This window comes from Pagrus pagrus, assembly GCF_965226575.1.
Source record: "Pagrus pagrus genome assembly, chromosome: 16".
In the NCBI taxonomy this organism is placed as follows: Eukaryota; Metazoa; Chordata; class Actinopteri; order Spariformes; family Sparidae; genus Pagrus; species Pagrus pagrus.
The window spans coordinates 24,641,661-24,663,786 of NC_140200.1; positions in this window are offsets into that span (position 1 = coordinate 24,641,661).

Sequence of the window (22,126 nt, forward strand, 5' to 3'; positions counted from 1 at the left end):
AGAGAGAGAGAGATTGAGAAAGAGAGAGAGAGAGGAAGCGGGGTTGGGGAGAACAAAGCAGACACAGACCTGCAGCTTTTAATGAGAGGAGAGATGAAGAATGAAATGTACAACCCCAATTCTAGAAAAGTTGTGATGCTGTATAACAAAAATAATATACTGCAGCCAGTTGCAAATCAACTGTGTTTACAGACAATCCTTTATTAAGTGTTCCCTAACACATATTTGTATCCTTTGTACAATGTGTTGTGAAATGTGTTTCAAAGTGGTGAACCTGAGCCTCATCCTTGCTTTTAAACCACTGAGCCTTTGGACAAGACAGTATGAGATAAGATGATAACACAAGGAAACTTGTGTTATATCAAGTCACTCAGCTCTAATGTCCTCTGAGGCGGGGGGAAGATGAAGTGATTCAGTCTGTGCAGCCAAAAACAGAGCAACTGTGCTTAGCTCTTACCTTCGTCATAATACTAGCAGGTCAGTGCTTGCGACAAAGAAAAATGGCGAACCTTCGTAAAGGTAGATATCAAGCCATTGGTGGAGATACCTGGGATTGGGGATGGTTTTAAAATCTGAATGGCTCATTGGATCCCATGTTTTCTGACATAGCCAGTCCACAAAAACTGACTGGAATTTCTTATTTCACAGTTTGTGAGCTGGCAGGGACTCCAGATACCCAAATATCTGAGCGCAAGTGATTTTTTTCTTAATAAAATGTCCCCTTTATCTGGACATAGCATTGTTTCACTTGTTATCAATATGTAAAACATTATTTGAAAGAAATAATATTCAACCACATCATGTTACAGAAATATGTAGTCGTATAGGCCTTACGAGTATCCAAAAGGCATTTTCCTATTGTAGTCTTTAGGCCTGTCTATCAGCTGCTTATATTAACCTTTCAGTCTCACACCATCAAAGACTTGACGTGATGACAGTGAACACATCACTTTACATATGGCTTACAAATGACACATTATGCCAGAGAGAGCTCAGTGGATGGTTCGAGGCATGCAGGCTGATTGGCAGCCTGGTTACTGACAGCATGAGGGAGATGGACTAGCACCACACCCAGACAGACTATAGACCGACAGAAAGATAGAGAGAACAAACAAACATAAAGGATGGGTAAAGAACAGAACAACTTGGAATCAGGGAAGGACACATCTGGACCAAGACAGATAAAGCATATACTTACAAATATCAAATATAGCAGCATGCAGCTATTAGGCGGCTTCAAGCTGTTTTCAATCTGCCGTGACTAAAGCTGCAAGCAGCAATGAGCGGGAATCACTCAAATTTGTGAAATTCTTTCCACCAGGTTTTGAGGTACACATTTTGTTGTTATTTTTGGCGCCCCCTATGGTTGGGGTTCAAAATGCTTTTGTATACCTATACCCAACCGTGGCCTGAAGATATCGCCAGAGTTTTTTGATAATTGGTTCAGGTTATTGAATTATGGCTAATTCATTCTAAGCCCCGCCCTTTGCGAATAATGTTTTGATTGATAGCAGCCATGAAAGAAATGTGTATAGTCCTTAGAGCTAGAACCTTAACGCCAGGTTCAGACAGGATGCCGAAGCGCCGCGATTAGCGTAATGAAATTGAAGAGCAAAACAATGAAATGTATTGTCTTTGTTCTGCATTTAATTGAGTATTTGTCATAAAGGATTAGCAAATGATCACATTCTGTTCTTACTTATGTTTTAGGCAGCATCCTAACTCCTTTGGAATAGGGGTTGTCCTGAGCTCATACCCTGCTGCTTTCATTGGCTTGGGGCTACACAACACTGCCCAAAGGTTGACACCCACAGACGTCTCAAACACAGCCAAATAGTAAGAAAAGTGTTCAAAAATTGTTGTTTACGTGTCAATTATTTTAAAGTGGAGTTGGCTTTTATTAAATATATATTTCAAATTATATAAGTATATATTACCTATATTTGATAATACTGTGTAAGAGCTCTCCCTTTTGTCCAGTCTGTTTCCATTAATGCTGTTTGCTGTTGATAAGAAACCCAACAGTTCCTCAATCTGTTTCACAATACGTTTTGTAACTGTTCAGAGGGCATCACTAATGTCATCATTGTATCATTGAGCTATATTTTTTCTTTGTGTGTGTGTGTGTGTGTGTTACACAGACTTTCCCTGTGGGCTGAGGTACTGTAGGTGTGGGTGAGTCCTCCTGCTCTCACACAAAGGCTCACCAACAACAAACCCACATTAACAGCAAGCAAGCAAGCTTGGTGAAAGTTATTCAAAATATTGCCAGCCGTCGGTGTGACTTGTAAACGTTAGTGCTTGATAAATCACACAGCCTAAAATACACTGAGTCACTCTCTCCTGAGCAGAAAAATGGATTCCAGCCTTTTCATTCACACTGTAATAAACCTTAAGTAGATAGAGAGGTTTAGACTGGTGTAGTCACTCAATAGAGGCATACCATGGTGAATTTGAAAGGAGAAAAAAAAAAACAGTAAGTGGCCAGGCCTAACTTTCAGGCTAGTAGCCATGACTGCTGAGTGAGGTTGACAAGTGTTGGGATAATTGGATTGGAGGGTAATATCACATCAAAAGACGTCACCCATGCTTTTAAAATGGCTGTAATTAGGACATTCTTTAACTTGGACACAGAGGAGATTATGGAGGAGCAGGGATCAGAGCACATTACAACCATCCAGGTGACACATTTTCATTCAAGTTTTAGGGGAATTTGAATCCAAAGCCTATAAGTGAAATGTTTTGAAAATAAAATTCATGCTTATATGGCAACTTGATGAGAAATAAATAACAATTCTTTAAATTCATAGATAATTCAGCTTTTTGTTAAAATGTGGATGTTTGTTTGCCGGTTTCACCATCCTTCTGATTGGAATTACATTCATGTGACACTTCTGATTATAATCAATTTAAAAGCCCAAGGAGAATACTTCACCACATTCAGAATAAACAGGCCCAAACCCAGGGAAATTTCAATTTGGTTGGGTTTAGGTCAATAAAACTTTGTGGCAAATGTAATGGAAAAATCCAGCCAGTATTTCTTCCAGTTTAATGGTTTACGTTCCTTCCCAAACAGAGAATCGGGGTGTAGTTAATAGTCAGACTTACTCCATTACCATCGCAACCAGACTGCCATTCTAGCAAGATCACATCATTGGTGTGGATAGCAATACCATTGATAATTATAGGGATATTAGCAGGGATAGTGATAGCAGTCACTCACAAGGGGCACTATTTTAAATGATCTGTGGCACATAGTCTAAAGTGCATGGTGCATGTGCGTTCAGGTCTTGTCCAACTCCCTTTTGCTAGTTAAACTGCCGATAATCTGGGCACAAAATGAGGCGCACACCTCAAAGGGGTTGTATTTAGACTCTTAATTATACATGGGTGTGTTTTGGGTGTAACTTATATTAAACCAACCCGGATGTCAAGTATTCCGAGCAGGTTCACAGAAGAACTAGGCATAGATATTTTTCAACATTGCAAATAAAAGTGTGCTCGGAGGAGGTCTATACAGCCAGCAGATAGGGCCTATGCAAACTAATATTTTATGAACTACGCCTATAGGGTGCCTTAAAACAGCAATGAGAAAAAAAAGGAATGAGACCAATATAAACAACCAATGACTCATTACATGGCTCATTTCGGTCCCACAAGGACACTTCACTGATCACAGATCAGAACTTAGGCTCTGCTATACAGGTACATACATTATGTACAACCATAGGTACATTATTATTATATTAGTATATAGGCTAAGCATAGCCTAAAAATAAAATAAAACACAGGCTAAACAAACAAAGGATGATAAATAAAACCATTGAAGGAGCTAAGCCTTGACATTTAGCCTACCTATGGCTGTGGAGGGCTAGCCTATACAACTATGACCTCTGGAGTCTGTGGACAAGCAGACAAAGATCAAGGTAGACATTTACTACCATTGCTCCCCGGATTTTATAGGGCGGTGGTGGTAGGTGCTGTGCCCAAATTGAGCAAAAATCTTTTGATTGGTCATTTTCATAACATTTTTAATTAATGCCAATTAACCACAGTTTCAAGTATTTAAGTATTTTTTAAGTGTGTTCTTTAAATAAAATAAAGCAAAAATAGAAATATACTAATTTACAGTTAAAGTGCCAAAAACTTGAACTATCTCTCTAAACATCAACGTTCTTTTTCTTTGTTTTTTTTAAGAAAAAGAAAAATAGTTCACAGGATACAAATTTAGCCTTTAATCATAACAACCATCAAAATGTGGCCCCATTACAGGGTAGTTGCATTGTTTTTATGAACACAGTTCACAGCCTGAGGCAGAACATTTCAGCCTCTGGCCTCTTTCAGCCGCTTTTTATCAGATAAAACCTCCAGATAAAACCTCCAGATAAGGCCTCTTGGTCTGGCCCATTGATGGCAACCTTGCAGCACACATCCAAGTGTCTCGCCTTCAATCTGTTGCGCAGTGGTGTCTTCACCTTTTCAAGAGACAAAAGACGCACACAATTCCTGCATTAAAAATCTATTCAGATACAGACTAGTGCTAGTGAGAAATAAATAGTGCTAGTGTTTTCAATCATATCATATAATCTTCAGTGCTGAAAATAGCCTCTCCACATCTGCCGTCTGGACAAGGGCTGTGAGGGCAGTGGCAGCTACAAGGCTCAGGGTTGGAAACAGCTCAGACCAGTCAGAGGATACAAGCCAAAGGAGGACCTCCTCCAGGGATTTGGTTTGAAGCAGCAGAGCAAAGTGAGAACAAAGATATGATTATTCTTTAAAACCAAGATGGGTCGTGGTTGAGTAGTTAGTGTAACTGGTACCTTCAGGTCAGGACTTTGACCTTGTGAATGAGTGAGACTCCTACAGACTGAGGTTACAGACTCCCTCTCCTTCAGTCTAAGAAACTGCTCTGCCAGTCTCTTCATCTCCACTTGCCCATATGCTGGATTTTGGAGAGAACACACTGAAGACTGATAAACTGCTGGTGTTTGAGAACCGGGTCTCGATGTTCTCAGTCATTGCAGTCAGATACGGCTCCATTAGCTGTAAAAAGATTTGAACAAATATCAATAGTTTCATTAAGTCCACATTAACTACTTAAATACATTCACACTTCAAGTAGTAGTATACAATACTTACACATTGTTCTTCCTTGAAGTATGCAGGGATCTCTTCCTGCGGAGGCTTCAGACCAGTATCAGATTGAAGCTAGGCCTGCCAGCAGTCCTGTACTATGCTGCTCTCTCTCAGCTCTGTCAGGGATGTCTTCAGCACTGTGACCTCAGGTTAAACATGATAGGTCAGCTAGGAATATCATTAAATTAACAGGAAAACCAAGGACTGTGATATTGTTCTCATACCTCCTGCTCCACCTGGGAGAAGAAAAGATTATTTTATTTTGGAAAAACAAAAATTGCCGGTGGATCTTTTCATGTACCACTTGCATCAGGCAAAGGGCAGAGGGGAAATAACTGGTCCTTGACAAAGGAATATAGACCTTGAGCTGTTGGCTCATTCCGGGCTTGGAATTAAAGGTCTGTGATGAGAGCAGCAGAATGTGGCACATCACGTCTTGACCTTAATGCAGTCTAACACAGCCAGATTGAGCCGATGTTTTCCAGCCAGGGAATGCATCCTGGAGCCTTTTTCCAACTCCATTTATTTTTCCTAAAAGAATAATAAAAAAAAAAAACTCAAACAAAAGGCATCTATTGTCATCCTAGATGACTCTCAATATGCATTTCTATAGCACTTTTCCAGTCTACAGACCGCTCAAAGCACTTTACAACACTTGTCACATTCACCCATTCACACACACTGATGGCAGAGGCTGCCATGCAAGGTGCCAACTGCTCATCAGGAGCAATTTGGGGTTCAGTATCTTGCTCAAGGACACCTTTCAATAACTAGACAACCCGCTCTACCCGAGCTACAGCCGCCGATATGGTATTATACAACGTTGCAGCATCCGGAGCAGACACCTCACCCAAATACAGGACTTTGGTTTTTACAACTGTGCATCCCACTGTGTCAGGTCCCAAAAAGCTCTAAAAAATAATAAAAAATAATGTAATTAATTTGATTGGAGAAAGTAATCTCACCTCATAACAAGACCCAGTTGCTTGGTGACAGAAATGTCAGTGGTCTCATCAACCATTAATGCTCACACTTGGGATTTTGACAGATCTGCAACCAGCTGGTCATCCAAAGTCTGCCCAGTGATCTCCACCATTTTATCAATAATGTGGCTGCTGGTATACTTGGTGTTGGCATCGACCTAGAAGGGACAGAAAAAGAATTAGTTGGCGTACTCAACAGTAATTCTCCAGTACCCCCAATTATGTAGAGATTTACAGTCATGTAATTAAATGGCAGCAAAATTTCCATTCAACCCATCAAAATAAGAACAGCCCAGTCACTTGCACAGCCGAATAATGGGCTCATAGCTGGTGTGGTGGGGCCATTTCTGCTTCAGGCACTCATATTATTTTAAAGCAGCCTTCAAGAGCCCTGTGGTCCATGTCCACCTGCCCGTCTATGATTCGCTGCAGTGTTCTACCTAAGGACAGAAAAGTAATTATTTTTTCAATATTCAATGATCATTTTGTCAAATGAGTTTTAATGACTTGTTTTTTACTTCTAGAGAAAAGCTTGAATTTAAGTCCTACCTTCTCTGAGGCGTTTCTCCTTCTCCTCTGCCACTTTATGGCAATCCCTCATCTCGTGGCCTTTTAAATTGTCCAGCCTGTAAGCAGTGGAAGGCTGCCCCACAAAGCCAGCTGCAAGCTGCGTGGGGCCGCTATGCTTCTGGCCTCGTTGTGTCTGAGCCAGGTGAATTTTTCCAACCATTGTGGGTCAAAACCACTGGCTCTGTGTTTATTAGATCTGGGAACATGAATAAAAAGTGATGTTTGAATCATGTAAGTCGGCTTTCCATTAATACACGCCTAATGACGCTGCAGCCGAATCGATTCCTCGTCATGACTCCTGCTCATCTTTCCCTGCTCTCTGCTGCTCCTCTCCACCAACAGCCCCTTCCCTTTCTTTAGCTTGAGCAGCAATATTTTTAGACCTCATACATTTACCGAATCTTGTCAGTAACATGAATTATTACTTTTTAACTGCCTAGAATGATCAAATGTCTGCACTGTTCCTCCTTGCGAACTCGCTTTGCAATGTTAAATTAATAGCTGATTTTATGAACCATACCTGCATACCAGCGCCGCGATGGACAACTGCGGTCAATGGATATAAAAAAACGGCGATAAAGTTGTGGAATGATTATATTACCATACATGATTATATTACCATATACCAATTCAAGTGGTGGCGGCCTGGACATCAGCTGTGATGGCCTCCTCCAAAATTAATATGCAGGAAAAACCCTGCATTTATCACGTGAAGTTCAATACTTGGGTCAAACCTTTAGCCATCAAGCTCCTCTCCTGTGGAACCATCTTCCAATGTCGGTTCTGGAGGCAGGCACCCTCTCTATGTTTAAGAGTAGATTTAAAACTTTCCTTTTGATAAAGCCTATAGTTAGGGCCTGCACAGGCTGCCATAGGTTTAGACATGGGGATTTCCCATGATGCACTAAGCTCCTCCCTCTCTATCTGTACACATTCATGTCTCATTAATACATGTTACTGACTTGGCCTCTTTCCCAGAGTCTCTGTACTCTCGTCTCGCAGGTTCCCATGGATGGTGGTTGGCCCTGCTGCTGTGGTCTTGCTTGACTTCTACTATCATCGTCATCATCATCATCATCATCATCATTATTATTATTATTGTTCTTGTTATACTTTTAGTATTAATACTTGTATCTCAATTAGTGAAGCTGTTTTTACTGCTGTGGCTGCTGTACCTCCCCTCTCCTGTCTCTCCCACTGCTCCTCCCTCACCCCCCCACCACTCTGCCTCTCTCTGTCTCTCTCTAAACCTGACCAGTTGAGGCAGATCTGCTCCGAGGTTTCTGCCATAAAAAAGGCAATTTTTTTCTTGTCACTGTTGCCAAGTGCCTGCTCATGGGGGAAATGTTGGGTCTCTGTAAAAAAAATTATCAAGGAGAGTGGTTTAGACCTGCTCAATTTGGAAAGTGTCATGAGAGGACTTTTGTTGTGAACTGGCGCCATACAAATAAAGATTGATTGATTGATTAAAGTCTTTATTCTTTTTCGTCCAAGCTCCATTCTCTGAAGAAGATAGTGGGATGCACATAAAAGGAAAAGACACAGGAAAAGGGTAGCACGTGGAAAATGAGTCAAGATCTTCATGAATAAAAATCAAACGTAATCTTATTGAAACAAACCCTCCTTTCATATCTCCATGGTTGAAACTCAAACTTATGAGCTCAGAAACGCAGTTCCAAAGCTACATGGCTATGGCATCTTACACAATTATGTCAGCCGAGTTGATCTATGTTTTAAATATGTAGGTAGGTACAACCAAAGCATTCCTGACTAATACCCAGACCTGGCCTGTGTGTGTGTTGATGTCCGAACAGGTAAGAGACTGCGTACTGAACTGTGCTGTGGAGCTGGAACACAGAGAGGTTGGAAAGAACAGACATTTTCCATTGGATGGAGTACTTGGACACTGGTTTTATAGTTGTTGTTCTCTCTCATTACCTGATTAATATTGAAGTCTAGCAGCACAAAAAAGACCCTGAAGAAAAAAAAAGTTACTTGCTTTACCGCTGACCTCAGCAGATTTATTTTTTAGCCTCATGAATAAATATGTTTGAGTAGGCCAGGCAGGTATTACACAGCCTAGACTGCCAAAGCTTGAATTTTACTGCACTTTCAAACAATGTTTGATTAAATGTAACTCAATAGGTATGCCTCTTTATTTTTATTAACTTATTAACTTATCTTTATTAACTGGTGCCGTATTTCACCCCACCCAGCCCAAAATTCAAAACAAATGATCTCACCAAAAAGTGCTACCTTTTATTGTAGTGCACAATAAAACACACCTCCTTGGTTTTTGCACTTCGTCTCCTCCTTTCTCTTCATCCTTTAAGGACGGTCTTATTCAAAACATTATAAAACCCACTTCTCTTTGTCTTTGGCTCTTTCCTTTCACAGGAAGTTCTTTTTCAAAAGGTCATGAAAATAACTTCTCATGTGTTTGGGAAATGATTTGAAACAACCTGCAAGCCAGAATAAGTTTCAGCACTTGTGATTTCCATTTAGTACACATGGTGTCCAATTTTTCGTAATCTAATGGCTGTTGGCTACTGTAAAATGTGCCATGCAGACACAGAGCAAGCTTGAGCAGCAATTAGATGGTAAATGGACTGTAATTACATAGCGCCTGTCCAGTTTTATTGACTACTCAAAGCGCTTTACGACACAGGTCATCATTCATCCATTCATACTAAACAAGGCAGCTCATCAGGAGCAATAATAATAACCATTCATACTCACTAACAGATAAAAGACCCAACGGGAGCAAATTGGGATTCAGTACCTTGCCCAAGGACACTTCAACATGTAGACTGCAGGGGCCGGGGATCAAACCACCAACCCTCCAATTGGCGGACGACTGCCCTACTTCCTGGGCCACAGCCGCATTGGTAGAGTCTGGTAAGACTCTAAGACAAAACTATGTGACCATCTGACAAGCCATTCTGACAGAGGTTGCTAGGGCCTTACCTCTTCTGTTGGCGCAGAGTGGGTTCAGTGGGTTCATGTAACTGGACATGTGCACTTTTCTGCTGTCTGTACTCTTGTTGTTACTTGGTATACATTGTTATTTTGACGTACAGTATGTCCACTTCAGTCCATATCGAAGTACACAGTACATCATTAAACTCTGATCCTGTACCACAGTATGTAACTATGATTACACTGTGTGGTCGTTGTACATCACCACCTTGGTAGGAAAAAGAAAGGACAGGAAAGGCTCTACTTCTTACAGAAATTAAGGGTGATTAAACCACCCAGAACATCACTGGTACTGCACAGAGCCCAAAGGGTACTAAAAAACAACACCCACTCTGTTAAATGAACCTTTACCGTGTAACTTTTTTTTTTTTTTAACTTTGGATAAAAGCGCCAGCACAATAATTTTGATGTAATGCTAAAGAAAAAATGTGTAGGGTAAGACAACATAGTGATGGCAATGGTTTGCTGGCATTACATCACATCACAGAGCACTCACTGCAAGATTGTCTTGCATTGATCTGACATCTTACTTTGTAGCTTCCAAAGATACTCTTCAGACAACACTGCAAAAAGAGATGACTGAACACTGCAGCGAGAGTTCATTACATGAGTTGAAAAAAATTATTAGTGACAGCGGAATGATTAGGCCATTAATATTTAACCAACAGAGTCAAATATCAAAATAATACAGTAGGCTTTGAACATGTCCACTGGTAATTGCTGACAAAAAGGTTTTCTAACCCATGTACTGTATGTCCTGTAACTCATCTGGCTCGCAACAATGGAACAGATACTGTATGCACCAATATTGTTGCTTGGAAGCATTGCTTCACTTGCAGTGCTAATAACGGGGAGTGTAGCCTGACTTGATGGCTGCTGCTCTTCTTGGATTATACTCCTCCTCTAAAACCTCTCTTTGCTCCTGAAGTCTCTCTGGGCGAGAGAGAGTGGACAGGCAGAATTTCCGAAGGGTGGGCTGTCCCTCACCAAGCAACCAGGTGGCAAACGTAGGAACACCAAAGTTATTAAAGCCTGGTTTGGATGAAGGGGCGGTCATCACTGCAGACACTCTGCCTGTCCGCTCTGTGTAGTCCGGAGTAGGGATGGGTACCGAAACCCGGTATTCAATTTAGAAAGACTGTGGTGTCAATAAGCTCCATCGTTATCGGTTCTGCTAATGGTATTGAAAAAAATGAAGGCATTCATCTATGATGGATTTCACTATTCCCAACCCTGAACAGAGATCTGTGTCGGAGCCTGTTCTGTGCAGAGGGCGGGCTCTCAATGCCTGTCCGTCATTTCACACACGCTGGAACAGACAGAGACACAGAGACCCTGCTCCAAGTGGAAATGATGGAGAGAGAGCCAAACGTTCAGAAGTGTGGTTATACTACACGAGAATCGATGCAGACAATGCTCGTTGACACAAGTGCAACCAGTCTTTTGCATGTAAGCTCGGGAACACAAGCAATCTTTCAAAACTTCTAGCGAAAGCACATCACATACAGACGGAGAAATGCACAGTTTGACAGCCAAGCTCGTAGTTCTTCTCCCATTTCCTCATCTACCTCAGGTATGTTATGCTAGCAGGAGCCCACACAGAGATAATTATAGTACAAACATGGCTTGATAGCCGTTATTAACCATTACTCAGCTGAATGTTTAGCTATGCAGTCATGAATTCTGTCTGCAGGGTGAAAGTATCATTCAAAACAGGATTTGAGTCATAATATGAGCTTTGTGGGGGTCTCTATGATAAATAATCCTAACCAACGTTAGGCCAGAAATAGATAAATAAGATGATAGCGCATACACTGTTAATCATGAAAGAATATGGTGCGTAATTCCTCTGGAAAACATGTTTCTTTCTAACCTGTTTATATCATTAATGTAAAATTCATTATTTGTGATTAAATAACACTTGTTGTTAATGCATTAGAGACCCCCATAGATCTGTGATTTTACTGCTTTAATGGGAGCTCATACCCTACTGTATAGGTGCTCAACTATATTATGAAAATATTTAGTGATTTACTATTTATTAATTGTATTTTGCAATCTGTGTCATGGGTCCTGAAATTATGCAATAAAAGAGAAAATAAACCATGAAGTCGAGACTTGCATCTTGCTTAACCAAGGGCTGCTACAATACTGTAAAAACACAATACAAAAAGTCACTGTGATGAAATGTTGTGATTGCTTTTAAACCTGTGTGCCAGCTGCCTCACACTTTCTATCGTATGCATATTCATTTTGTTTTTACTCATGCTTTTCTGCTGTACACCCCGGGAGACCAAGTCACAGTTCAGTCGCTTTCATTTAACAACCCCAGGTGGCTAATCAGTGAAAGACTTACATTTTTAGACATGCAGCTCATCCACTAAACAGGATATTGGATATTTGTAGGACAAAGAGGTGTGAAGGTAATATAATGTCTTATGATTTTGTCATGTGGTAGTGAATATGTGTGTGTGTGTGTGTGCGTGCGTGCGTGCATGTGAAAGAAGCAGAGCAAAACCATATGGAATCACCAAAATGTACCATTCTCTCATCTGCCTATTGAAAGTAAGCTCAGTCAGGTGGGGTACTACAAAGACAGGATATCATTAGTGAGGGCTGAAGTCACGGCTATGGTATCAACACTGCATGAAATGAGGTCAGTCCTGTAAGCAGATGGTGGGAGAGGAGTTGAGAATTAAATACAAATACAAACCAGAAAAAATAACCATCAAAGAATGTTTCTTGTACTCTGTCCAACACACTTTTTAATGCCTGTGAATGGCAACTACAGCAAAGTTAAAGGAATATTTGAAAATGTTGGTAAAGTTCTATAAATCTCAGTGATTGTGGAACTGTGTTAATTTACAACTAGTTGTAAGGCATAAATTAATGTAGACATGCTCTTATCAATACTTCTATCCGCTCGGCAAGAGCCTCAATTAACTCCAATGCCCAAGCAGTCATTACACATGTGACATGTATCATTAATTCAACAAATGTTATGTATTCTACATTTAAGCCATGCCTGAGGAGCAGCGGGGCAGCCATCGTACAGCACCCAGGGACATTGTCAAGATTTAACCTATGCATGTTTTCATTAACAATAGGGAAAGCCAGAGTACTGGGAGGAAGCCTACACATGGCAAACACAGAAAGGAGGATCGCTGCAGGTAATGTCATTAATATTTTCCTCATTAAGGACGTATTTCACCCTCTAATCCGTTATTGATCAGGATGATACTTTTTATGACCCTTCCCACCTGATCCACGGACTGACATCCGCGCACACACAGAGGGACACGCAGCAGGGCTCCTCCTTCTCCTCAGTGTAATATCAATGTATTTTTTCATATGCAGTCAAACAGAAATGTTGATGGGACAGATGATTGTGAAATGGTGGGGCAGAGGGTGGAGCAGCCGAGGACCACAACCCTGTCCCTCACTGAAGACGATTGAGGGACGACACTCGGATTGGTTTGATTTATGATCTGTCGAAAACACACCAATGACTAATCCAGAGTCTAACCCTTTTTAATTCTTTTGATCAGTGGACACAGACTAAAGGGATATAAATAATCACGGAATGGACACAATTTACGACTTTATAATCACTGCAAAGGTCAAGTTGCCACTTTGTAGCATTAGTAAGTTAATTGATATATACAAAGCGATAGTAGCGATATCTTCTCAGTGAATGTTCTCTGTGGTGGTGTTTTTATGCTGGCTGTAGTGAATGTTGAAAAAGCAGGTAGATAACTTGGTACTATATGTTTTGGAAAGTTACAAATTTTTTAGGCGGTGCGGGTTAATCTGAGTAAATAAAGAGTATGGGACCTATAACTTCCTGTTGCCAGTAAGGGGGCTAAAATTTGACCACTGACCACATGAAGTTTGGGGCAGAATGTTTAAGTTACAAAAACCTGTTTCATGGCCACAGCTCGAAATTCACTGCACTGCCAAGCCCAAGCTGTTCAACAAAAAAATCACAGTCTTCGGAATGATGCATCATCCTGATGACCTTGCTCGCTACCACCACCTCCTGTCCAACTTCTAATCAACTGTTTCAGCAGCCAAATCTGCCTTCTACCTGTCAAAGATCAACTCCTCTGCCTCCAACCCCAGGAAACTATTCTCCATGTTCTCTTCGCTCCTCACCCCTCCTTCCCCTCCCCCTCCCTCACTGCTGATGACTTTGCAACTTACTTTACCAAGAAATAAAAAGATCAGCTCCTCATTTACTCCTATGCCCTCCCAGAAAGCACCTCCCCCAACCCTAACCTATGACAGCCTTACCTGCTTCAGCCCTCTCTCCTCTGAAGATGTTCACACGTTCACACGCGATTCCCTCCTCTCTTCTCCAAAACATCTCGCTCGACATCTTGCCTTTCCTCACCACTCTGATCAACTCCTCCCTCACTTCAGGCCGTATTCCAGCTCCTTTCAAGACAGCTACATGCGGCGATACCAGTTGAACTGCAAGTGGCAGATCTAGAGAATCTATGTAACACCAACAACGCCACCTTAGGACTTGCACCTAAAGAGTATACTCATTTAACTTTAATTCTCAAAGAGGGTTTCCCAAAAACAACCCATGCACAGGTCAGTACACAAAATGAATACAGGCATGATGTAGGGTCATTTAACATGTTTTATTTATTACTCACAATAAAATTATTTCTTTATTAAGTTATGTTTCTCTTTGAAAAAAAACATTGTTATAGTTCTTTTTATTTCCAAAGAATATTATGTTCAGCCAACACAATACAATACACTGCACCTTATAACATCTTCACAACGTCATGAGACTGTGCTACATAACTGAGAACGAACACATGGCACATACCACGGCTCGGCGGAGCTGAATGCCGGCCAGCACTCGCTTTGGCAGAGGAGAGAGAGCGACTAAACAAACAGTGGGGGTATACGAACAGGTCTGCATTAGCGGCCAATGATGCGGCTGCACTACAGGTGCCGGTAAGGGGGGTGCCACACACCGGCCGCGATCGTCATGCCTGCTGCAAAATAAACATAGACTGAGGGACACAGAAGAGAAATGAAATATATAGACAATATAAACAACCATCCGGTTACATTCAGTAAAGCCACTCCTAAAGAAACCCACCCTTGACTTGGTTGACATCCGAAGCTACAGACCTGTATCTCTTCTCTCGTTCCTCTCTAAAACCCTGGAACGTGCTGTCTATAACCAACTGTCCTCCTACCTTTTGCAGAACGACCTCCTTGACCCTAATCAGTCAGGCTTCAGGACTGCTCACTCCACTGAGACGGCCCTCCTCACAGTGACTGAGTTGCTCTATGCCGCCAGAGCCTCATCCCACTCGTCAGTCCTCATCTTCCTCGACTTATCCTCTGCGTTTGACACAGTTAACCACCAAATCCTCTTCTCCACTTTGGCTGAACTTGGCATTGCTGACTCTGCTCTAACCTGGTTCGCATCATATCTGAAAAATCGCACCTTTCAGGTCACGTGGAATGGCTCCTTGTCCAAACCTTGCTCCCTGGAAACTGGTGTCCCTCAAGGCTCAGTACTAGGGCCACTTCTATTTTCACTGTACACTAGATCACTAGGCTCTGCAATCATATCTCATGGATTCTCTTACCACTGTTAAGCTGACGACACCCAACTGTTCCTCTCCTTTCCCCCAGCCTCCAATACTGACGTTGCCATGCGCATCTTGGAATGTCTGGCAGACATCTCCGCTCGGACAACTGCGCATCATCTCAAGCTCAGCCTCAGTAAAACTGAACTCCTCTTCATCCTGGGGAAAGTCTGCCCTCACATGGACCTGGCAGTCACTGTCAAGAACGTCACGGTATCGCCGTCATTGACTGCGAGGAACCTGGGAGTGATCCTCGATGACAGACTATCCTGCACCCCTAACATCACCGCGGTGGCCCAATCCTGCAGATTTGCCCTCTACAAACATCTGCAGGATCCGGTATTTCCTCAGAAAGGACGTGACGCAACTCCTGGTCCAATTGCTGGTCATTTCCCACCTGGACTACTGCAATTCCCTCTTGGCTGGACTCCCAGCCTCTGCGACTAAACCCTTGCAACGTATCCAGAACGCTGCAGCGTGCCTTGCTTTCAATCTACCCAAATTCACCCATGTGACCCCCCTCCTCTGTGACCCCTCATTGGCTTCCTGTTGCAGCCGGCATCAGATTCAAGACCATGGTGCTGGCCTTCAAGGCCATCAACGGAACTGCACCCTTCTACCTCCAAACATTGGTCAGACCACATGCCCCAGTGCGAGCACTTCGCTCTACTACATCAGCTAGCCGGCTGGTACCGCCATCGCAAAGTCGCGACTCTTCTCTGTTCTGGCGCTCCAGTGGTGGAACAAACTCCTGACCAATGTCAGGACAGCAGAATCGCTCGCCATCTTCCGCTAAAGACTCAATACTCGCTTGTTCAGACTTCACCTTGGCTCTCCATAGCATGATTCCATCCCAACCCCAGCCCCTCCAAAAAAAATCAATTAATTAATTTATATGCAATTGTATGTTCTTACCCTTAGCACTTACACCATAGCACTTTTGTACTTATGGTATCCTTGATAAATCGCAGCTACTTTGCTCAGATGAGGGCTTGAAAATTGTTTCTATCTTTTCTTTTCTACTTTATCGATGGTGATATGTTGTGGTTTCTTTCTTGTGACAAATGTACTTATTGTAAGATGCTTTGGACAAAAGCGTCTGCTAAATGCCTTAAATGTAAATGTAAATGTAATGCATCATCGAGGTCTTAAAGCTTCTAAGCTAAACTTGAGGTGGATCTGATCAACCTGGGAGGTTTTAGTCATGGACCTATTACTACTGGACACAGCCCTCATGACGGAGCTCCATTTATTCCTATGAAAGCTGCTCAGTGGCACATGAAGCCAAAAACACTTGACTTCCGGCTAGGGCTCTTCCACATAACTTCCGCATTTTGCGGCCCATAGAGAGCGTACTAGAGACTTCTGTTGACCAAGCTAGTTAACTTCCAGTTTAGTGCCCGGCTAAATAAAACAATTTAATCGTGCTGCTCTTCTAGACATTCCAAATGTTATTGGACCAAATTACTCAAGCTATGACAGTGAAACAAGTCATTTCATGGGGGTTGTGATGCTCAAAAAAATGCATCCACCATTTTACAGACCCTTCATTCACAATGTAAGTTTATGGGAAAAAGTCTTTTCAGGCCGCAGTGCATCATGTGACAATGTAATTACACAGTTTGTCCACTACAAAAACTGGCTTCAAAGCCTGGTGCTCCTCCTGGGGGCTTGTGTGAAGTACAACAGAGTATGAATTTCCTGTTGCCAGTATGTCGCGCCATGACTATAACAAAATAATGGCTTATGACTGTGTTCAGACCTATGCTCTTATCAACCATGGAACGCTTGCCAAAACTACGGCTTTCATCAAACGATTCCAGGTTCTTCCCCGCACACCCGCCTCTGCCAGCTTAGTTGTGGATGTCCAGCAGAACACCTCTGCAGCAATTCCCCCTCACCAAACTGCTCCTCCTGACCCATCTTGTGGGCAATGCTGATTCTGCCCTGACAAGAGTGTTGGGACCAACAGATGAAGTTGTTCGTTGTGGATTTCAAAATGAACTCAGTTCCCCAGAATTCCCCAGGTTTCACACCTAGGTACAAAGACTGCCAAGAGACCTGGGTGACAGACCCCCACTGATCAGATAGTCAAAACCCCAGCTCCTTCCTTTGTTCTTCCTGTACTCCACCTATTTCCCCATGGGGTTGCCTGCCCCCCAGTTCTCTTCTCCTGGATTCTTCTGGGCCCAACAGCTGCTGAGAGCTGCCAGCTACAGTTCTAGCAGGCCCACAGAACTTCTCTCCACAGCAGTGTCTCAAGGTCCTACAAGTATTCTAGCTCAGTTAGCAACAGCAGCTGCAACGCAAAGCTTGCTAACTTCACAATCTGAGTAAAACGAAGCAAGTTAGAACCAAGCTGCTATCCTTGCAAAGGAAAGGAGCGACCAGATTCCTCCATCCACCTTCTTTTATCAGACCTTGCAGAGCAAGAACAGCACTGTTCAACATTGGGATTACAACCATCTCCTGCTTGGCTCATCAGCTAAGCACCAGCACCTTTTCTTCAAAGACTGGTAACGTTGAACTGGGCCCAGATAGCACACAGCATAGCATAGCATGGCTAAGCTCAGGACTTTCAACTCTGATTGATGTAATGCACATGTGCTCAATCTATGTTTGTTCACTGTTCCAGTGTTATTGTGATCTCTGTGTAGTCAGGATATTGGTAGTTTGCTTTGCTCCACGGCTAATTTGATGTTAGTTGAATAATGTTGATGAAGGTTCTCAGACATCCAGGTCATGGTAAATCTAGGTGCTCTATTGTAGGCAACATGACTTGTTTTCTTGAAGAAGTTTCACCTCTCATCCAAGAGGCTTCTTCAGTTCGAACTAACTGGCGAGGAGCTGGCAGACTTTTTAACTCTGTGTGGGTGTGTTCTTACAGAGTCGTTAAGGACACGTGTGAGCTCTGAGTTTCAGAATCGTTGGAGCCACTTGTGGGTCATTGGTCAAACTGGCCTTCATGTGGGTTTCTAAGGCTAGTTGAGCTCAGGTTGTTAAGCTGTCTGGCGAGAGAACTCAATACAGCATTGTAGGTGGGTGATAAGTAATGTCTTAGGCCACCTCCTCTGTTCAAAGATGGTCGTTCCAGTTTGACATAGATGGATTCCTTTACTCCTCTTTCAAACCATCTTTCTTCTCTGGACAAGATGTTTACGTTGTTGTCCTCAAAGGAATAATTTTTCTCCTCCAGATGTAAGTGGACAGCAGAGTCTTGACCTGAGGAGTTGGCCCTCCTGTGTGGTGCCATTCATTTATGGAGAGGTTGTTTTGTCTCCCCAATGTACAAATCTGTGCATTCCTGTCCTTAGGAGCAACAAGTTTCTGCCTCAATGTGTTGGTAGGTTTGAAGTGAACCGGGATATGATGTTTATTAAAGATCCTCCTGAGTTTCTCAGATGTTCCTGCGACATAGGGATGACGATGTTGTTACATTTTCTTGTCTCCTCCTCTCTGTCTGCTCTGGATCTTTTAGTGGTTTTTACAAAGGTCCAGTTTGGGTAGCCACAGGATTTAAGTGCCCCCCTGATGTGCTTCTGTTCCTTCTCCTTCCCCTCTGACTTAGTGGGCACAGTCTCACCCCGATGGTTTAAGGTTCTGATGACCCCACTTGGTGGCCGGTGAACAAACTCAGGCTCGATCACCTTCCTCCGGTCATTGTTCCAGGTAGAAATGCGGCATATTGTGCGCTCACATGACGGAAAAGCTAACACTTTGGTCCACACAGTGGAAAAGTTAAAATCAGCTTGTGACGAGCACAAAAAAAGGCAAACAGCAATCACTAATACTTTTGTTCAGAAGCAGCACATAAATCAGACTTGCAATATATGCTGCCAATAACTAGGCTAGTATCTGCTCAGACACATAGAAGCCTCACTTAGGATTGCAAGTTAGGCGATTAGCATGTGCCCGCTCTGTTAATCCAGCTCCTTTCCTCGGTGTGGAATGAGTGGCATTGCAGCTGTACTTAAATTCTCCTGACATCATGGTTGTTGCGTCAGAACTGCGGTGCATTCAGGTGCCTTTCAGCCAATGGGAGAATCTGGAAAACCTAACCGCTGGGGTTTGTCGCACTTTTCCTCTGTTTGCAGGCTTTGGTAGTGCGTGGAGGCCTCATGTTAGGCTTTTGATTTTACATGTAGGCCTCTCTATTGTTAGGACCATGTGGTGAGGTCCCAAGGGACGTTACACATTCAGAAATCCAATGCAGTCTTTTCTTTAATTATAAGCTCGATGAATCAACATTTCTTCCTATGATGACCTCAAGCACTTGACTAGAATAGGTTTACCTTCAGTTCTTAAAAGTACCATTAAACACTGCTCTCAGCAGGTTCCTTCCAATTCCACCCCCACCCTACCCAAATGGGTGCACTTCAAGAGGCAAGCTTTCCTCTTTGTCTTGGCTGAGCTCTGGCCTTTTCACAGGGCAACCCCCTATTGTGAAGTTACTTAGACATTCTGGATACATCCTCCTAACCACACAACCTCTCATAACAGACACAGGCACAACACGCACGCACGCACACAAACTTGAAGCCTACGAGACGGTAACCTTTGTGAGTTAATCACTGCCTTTCACTGCAATCAACTTTTACAGGAAGACTAACGCGGCTGAAGCATGATGGAATAGTGGAAGCTGCTGCAGGGCCCTAGATTTAGAAGAATTCAACAATGGACTCTTCTTCTGTAGGCCTGTGAAAGGCCTCTCCAGTGTGATTTTGTGATTGGGTAATGAAGCAGATTGAGTTATTGAGGCTATAAATACTCAGGCTATAAATACTCAGATTGTCTCTGAAATAACATTTGCTTAGTTGTTAAGGGAGGGTCTGTTCTCTGCTCTGTATGTGTGTCTGGCAGGGGAGATGGTTGCTATCTGCCCTAATTGGAAGGCTACTGTGTAAACCTGTATAGAAAACAGTGATGAAATGAAGAAATGATAAAAACGATTTGTGTAAAGAAAGTCACTGCAGTCCCCTTAAAAGTATTTTCAAGAAAGTCTGATCTGTTGGCTCTTGTACAATGTTGTATCAATGTTATATCCCCACTGTAAAGGTGCTATTTGTAATAAAAGTAGATTTTTGAGTTAATTCTCAACTCGTCAAACACTGACGCTTGAAGACAGTGGCCGACCTGTCCTAGAATCCCAAAGCGTCATTATTTGACGAGTTGAGAATTAACTCTAAAATCAACTTTTCTTACAAATAGCATCTTTAGGCATATTGCAACAATATTTGTTGTTGATAATTTCGAGTGTTTTATTGTCTAAAATGTTATTTAAATATAACAGCTATATAGTGATTTAAAGGTCTACTTTGTAGTAGTTTTCTTGGTCTGTCATCCACATCATTTGACCCTTATAGTCTTAAGGGCAGTAAATAGAAATTGTTCATACAACATGGAAATGGCTCAATTGTTATCATTTGACCCAACCCAGTGAGCACCAACTGGGATTTCAAACTTTAATTTACTTTTTGAAAACTGGTGGATATTCGGTCTGAATGTCCAAGACATCTTTTTGCCTTCTTTTCAACCAGTTGAAATATGGTTACAACATCAGCGTGCACACAACACAAAAATGTGCAATTATTTTGATAATTCGTTCATTTAAAGGTTGAAAGAGAGATGATAGTGTTTCATGTGAAAGTATTTCCCCAAAGTCATATTGCGCTGGTAGGCAAGTACAAGTACTTAGCGTTACAGCTTTGACTACTCCAAACCATGACTTGTGAAGCCAACAACTCAGGCTAGATATGAGGCCTCATGCTTTAGTGCCTCCATTAGCAATGCTGCCGTTCATCAAAAATGCGTCTAAAGAGTAAAACAGCGGCCATGTATGGCATTTGTAGACAGTGGCTCAATTTTAAATTGAAATCACTCAGGTAGAACTAGAAATCAGCATTTAAATCCCGGGTTGCGCTAAATGGGATCTTTTCAAAATGCTTACTGGGAAATATGGAACTTACTGTAAGTTACGTCATGATATGTGGCTGTATATGAGGGGAGATGGTGCTGGTTGTTAAAGGTATAATTTGAATGGCCAGAATTCAAAGGTAGCTCCAAAAACAGCATATTAACCATTGTTTCAGTCTCAACGACCACCGAAACATTTATCAGACATTCAAAAGATGTCTATTATATGAATGTAGATGTCTACTAAACTTTCACCTAAACTTAAGTGAAACTTAAAACTTTTAAACCTAAGATGAAAAATGTCTGTGAGTCATTCAATCCAGGCCGGTGTATTTAAACTGTCCATAAACACAACACATGGAAACAGACTGCGTGCCTTATTTAATTGTTCTTTTCAGCTCAGAACTCAGGTCACCTGAAGGCCCGTAAAAAAGTATATTAAACACAGATAACAGAAATCTGAGCATGTTCCTGTTTTCCAGGGCTTCAACTAAAAAGAAGTTAGTAATGTTACAAGTAAAGTTAAAGTCCCTATGAAGTCACAATCGCTGTTTAAGTGTTTTTTACACGTCGTGCTCCATATTTCACCTATACGCCAGTATCAGGCCCAATATTGAAACAAAAGCAGTTTTGTAAGAATTTTAATAGTATTTTAGAGATGTAACTTTCTGGAAACAATAAAAATGTTGATGGCTCATCCTTAGTGCTGTATTGTAGGCAACTGGACTGGACTGTTTCAGTTTCTTGAAGACGTTTCACCTCTCATCCAAGAGGCTTCTTCAGTTCTAACTAACAGGAGGGAAGTTGCAGGCTTTTCCACTCTGTGTGTGTGTTAAGGACAGTGTGAGCTCTGAGTTTCAGAGTTGTTAGGGCCACTTCATGTGGGTTGCTAGGGCTAGGTGAGCGCAGGTGTGAATGGATGTT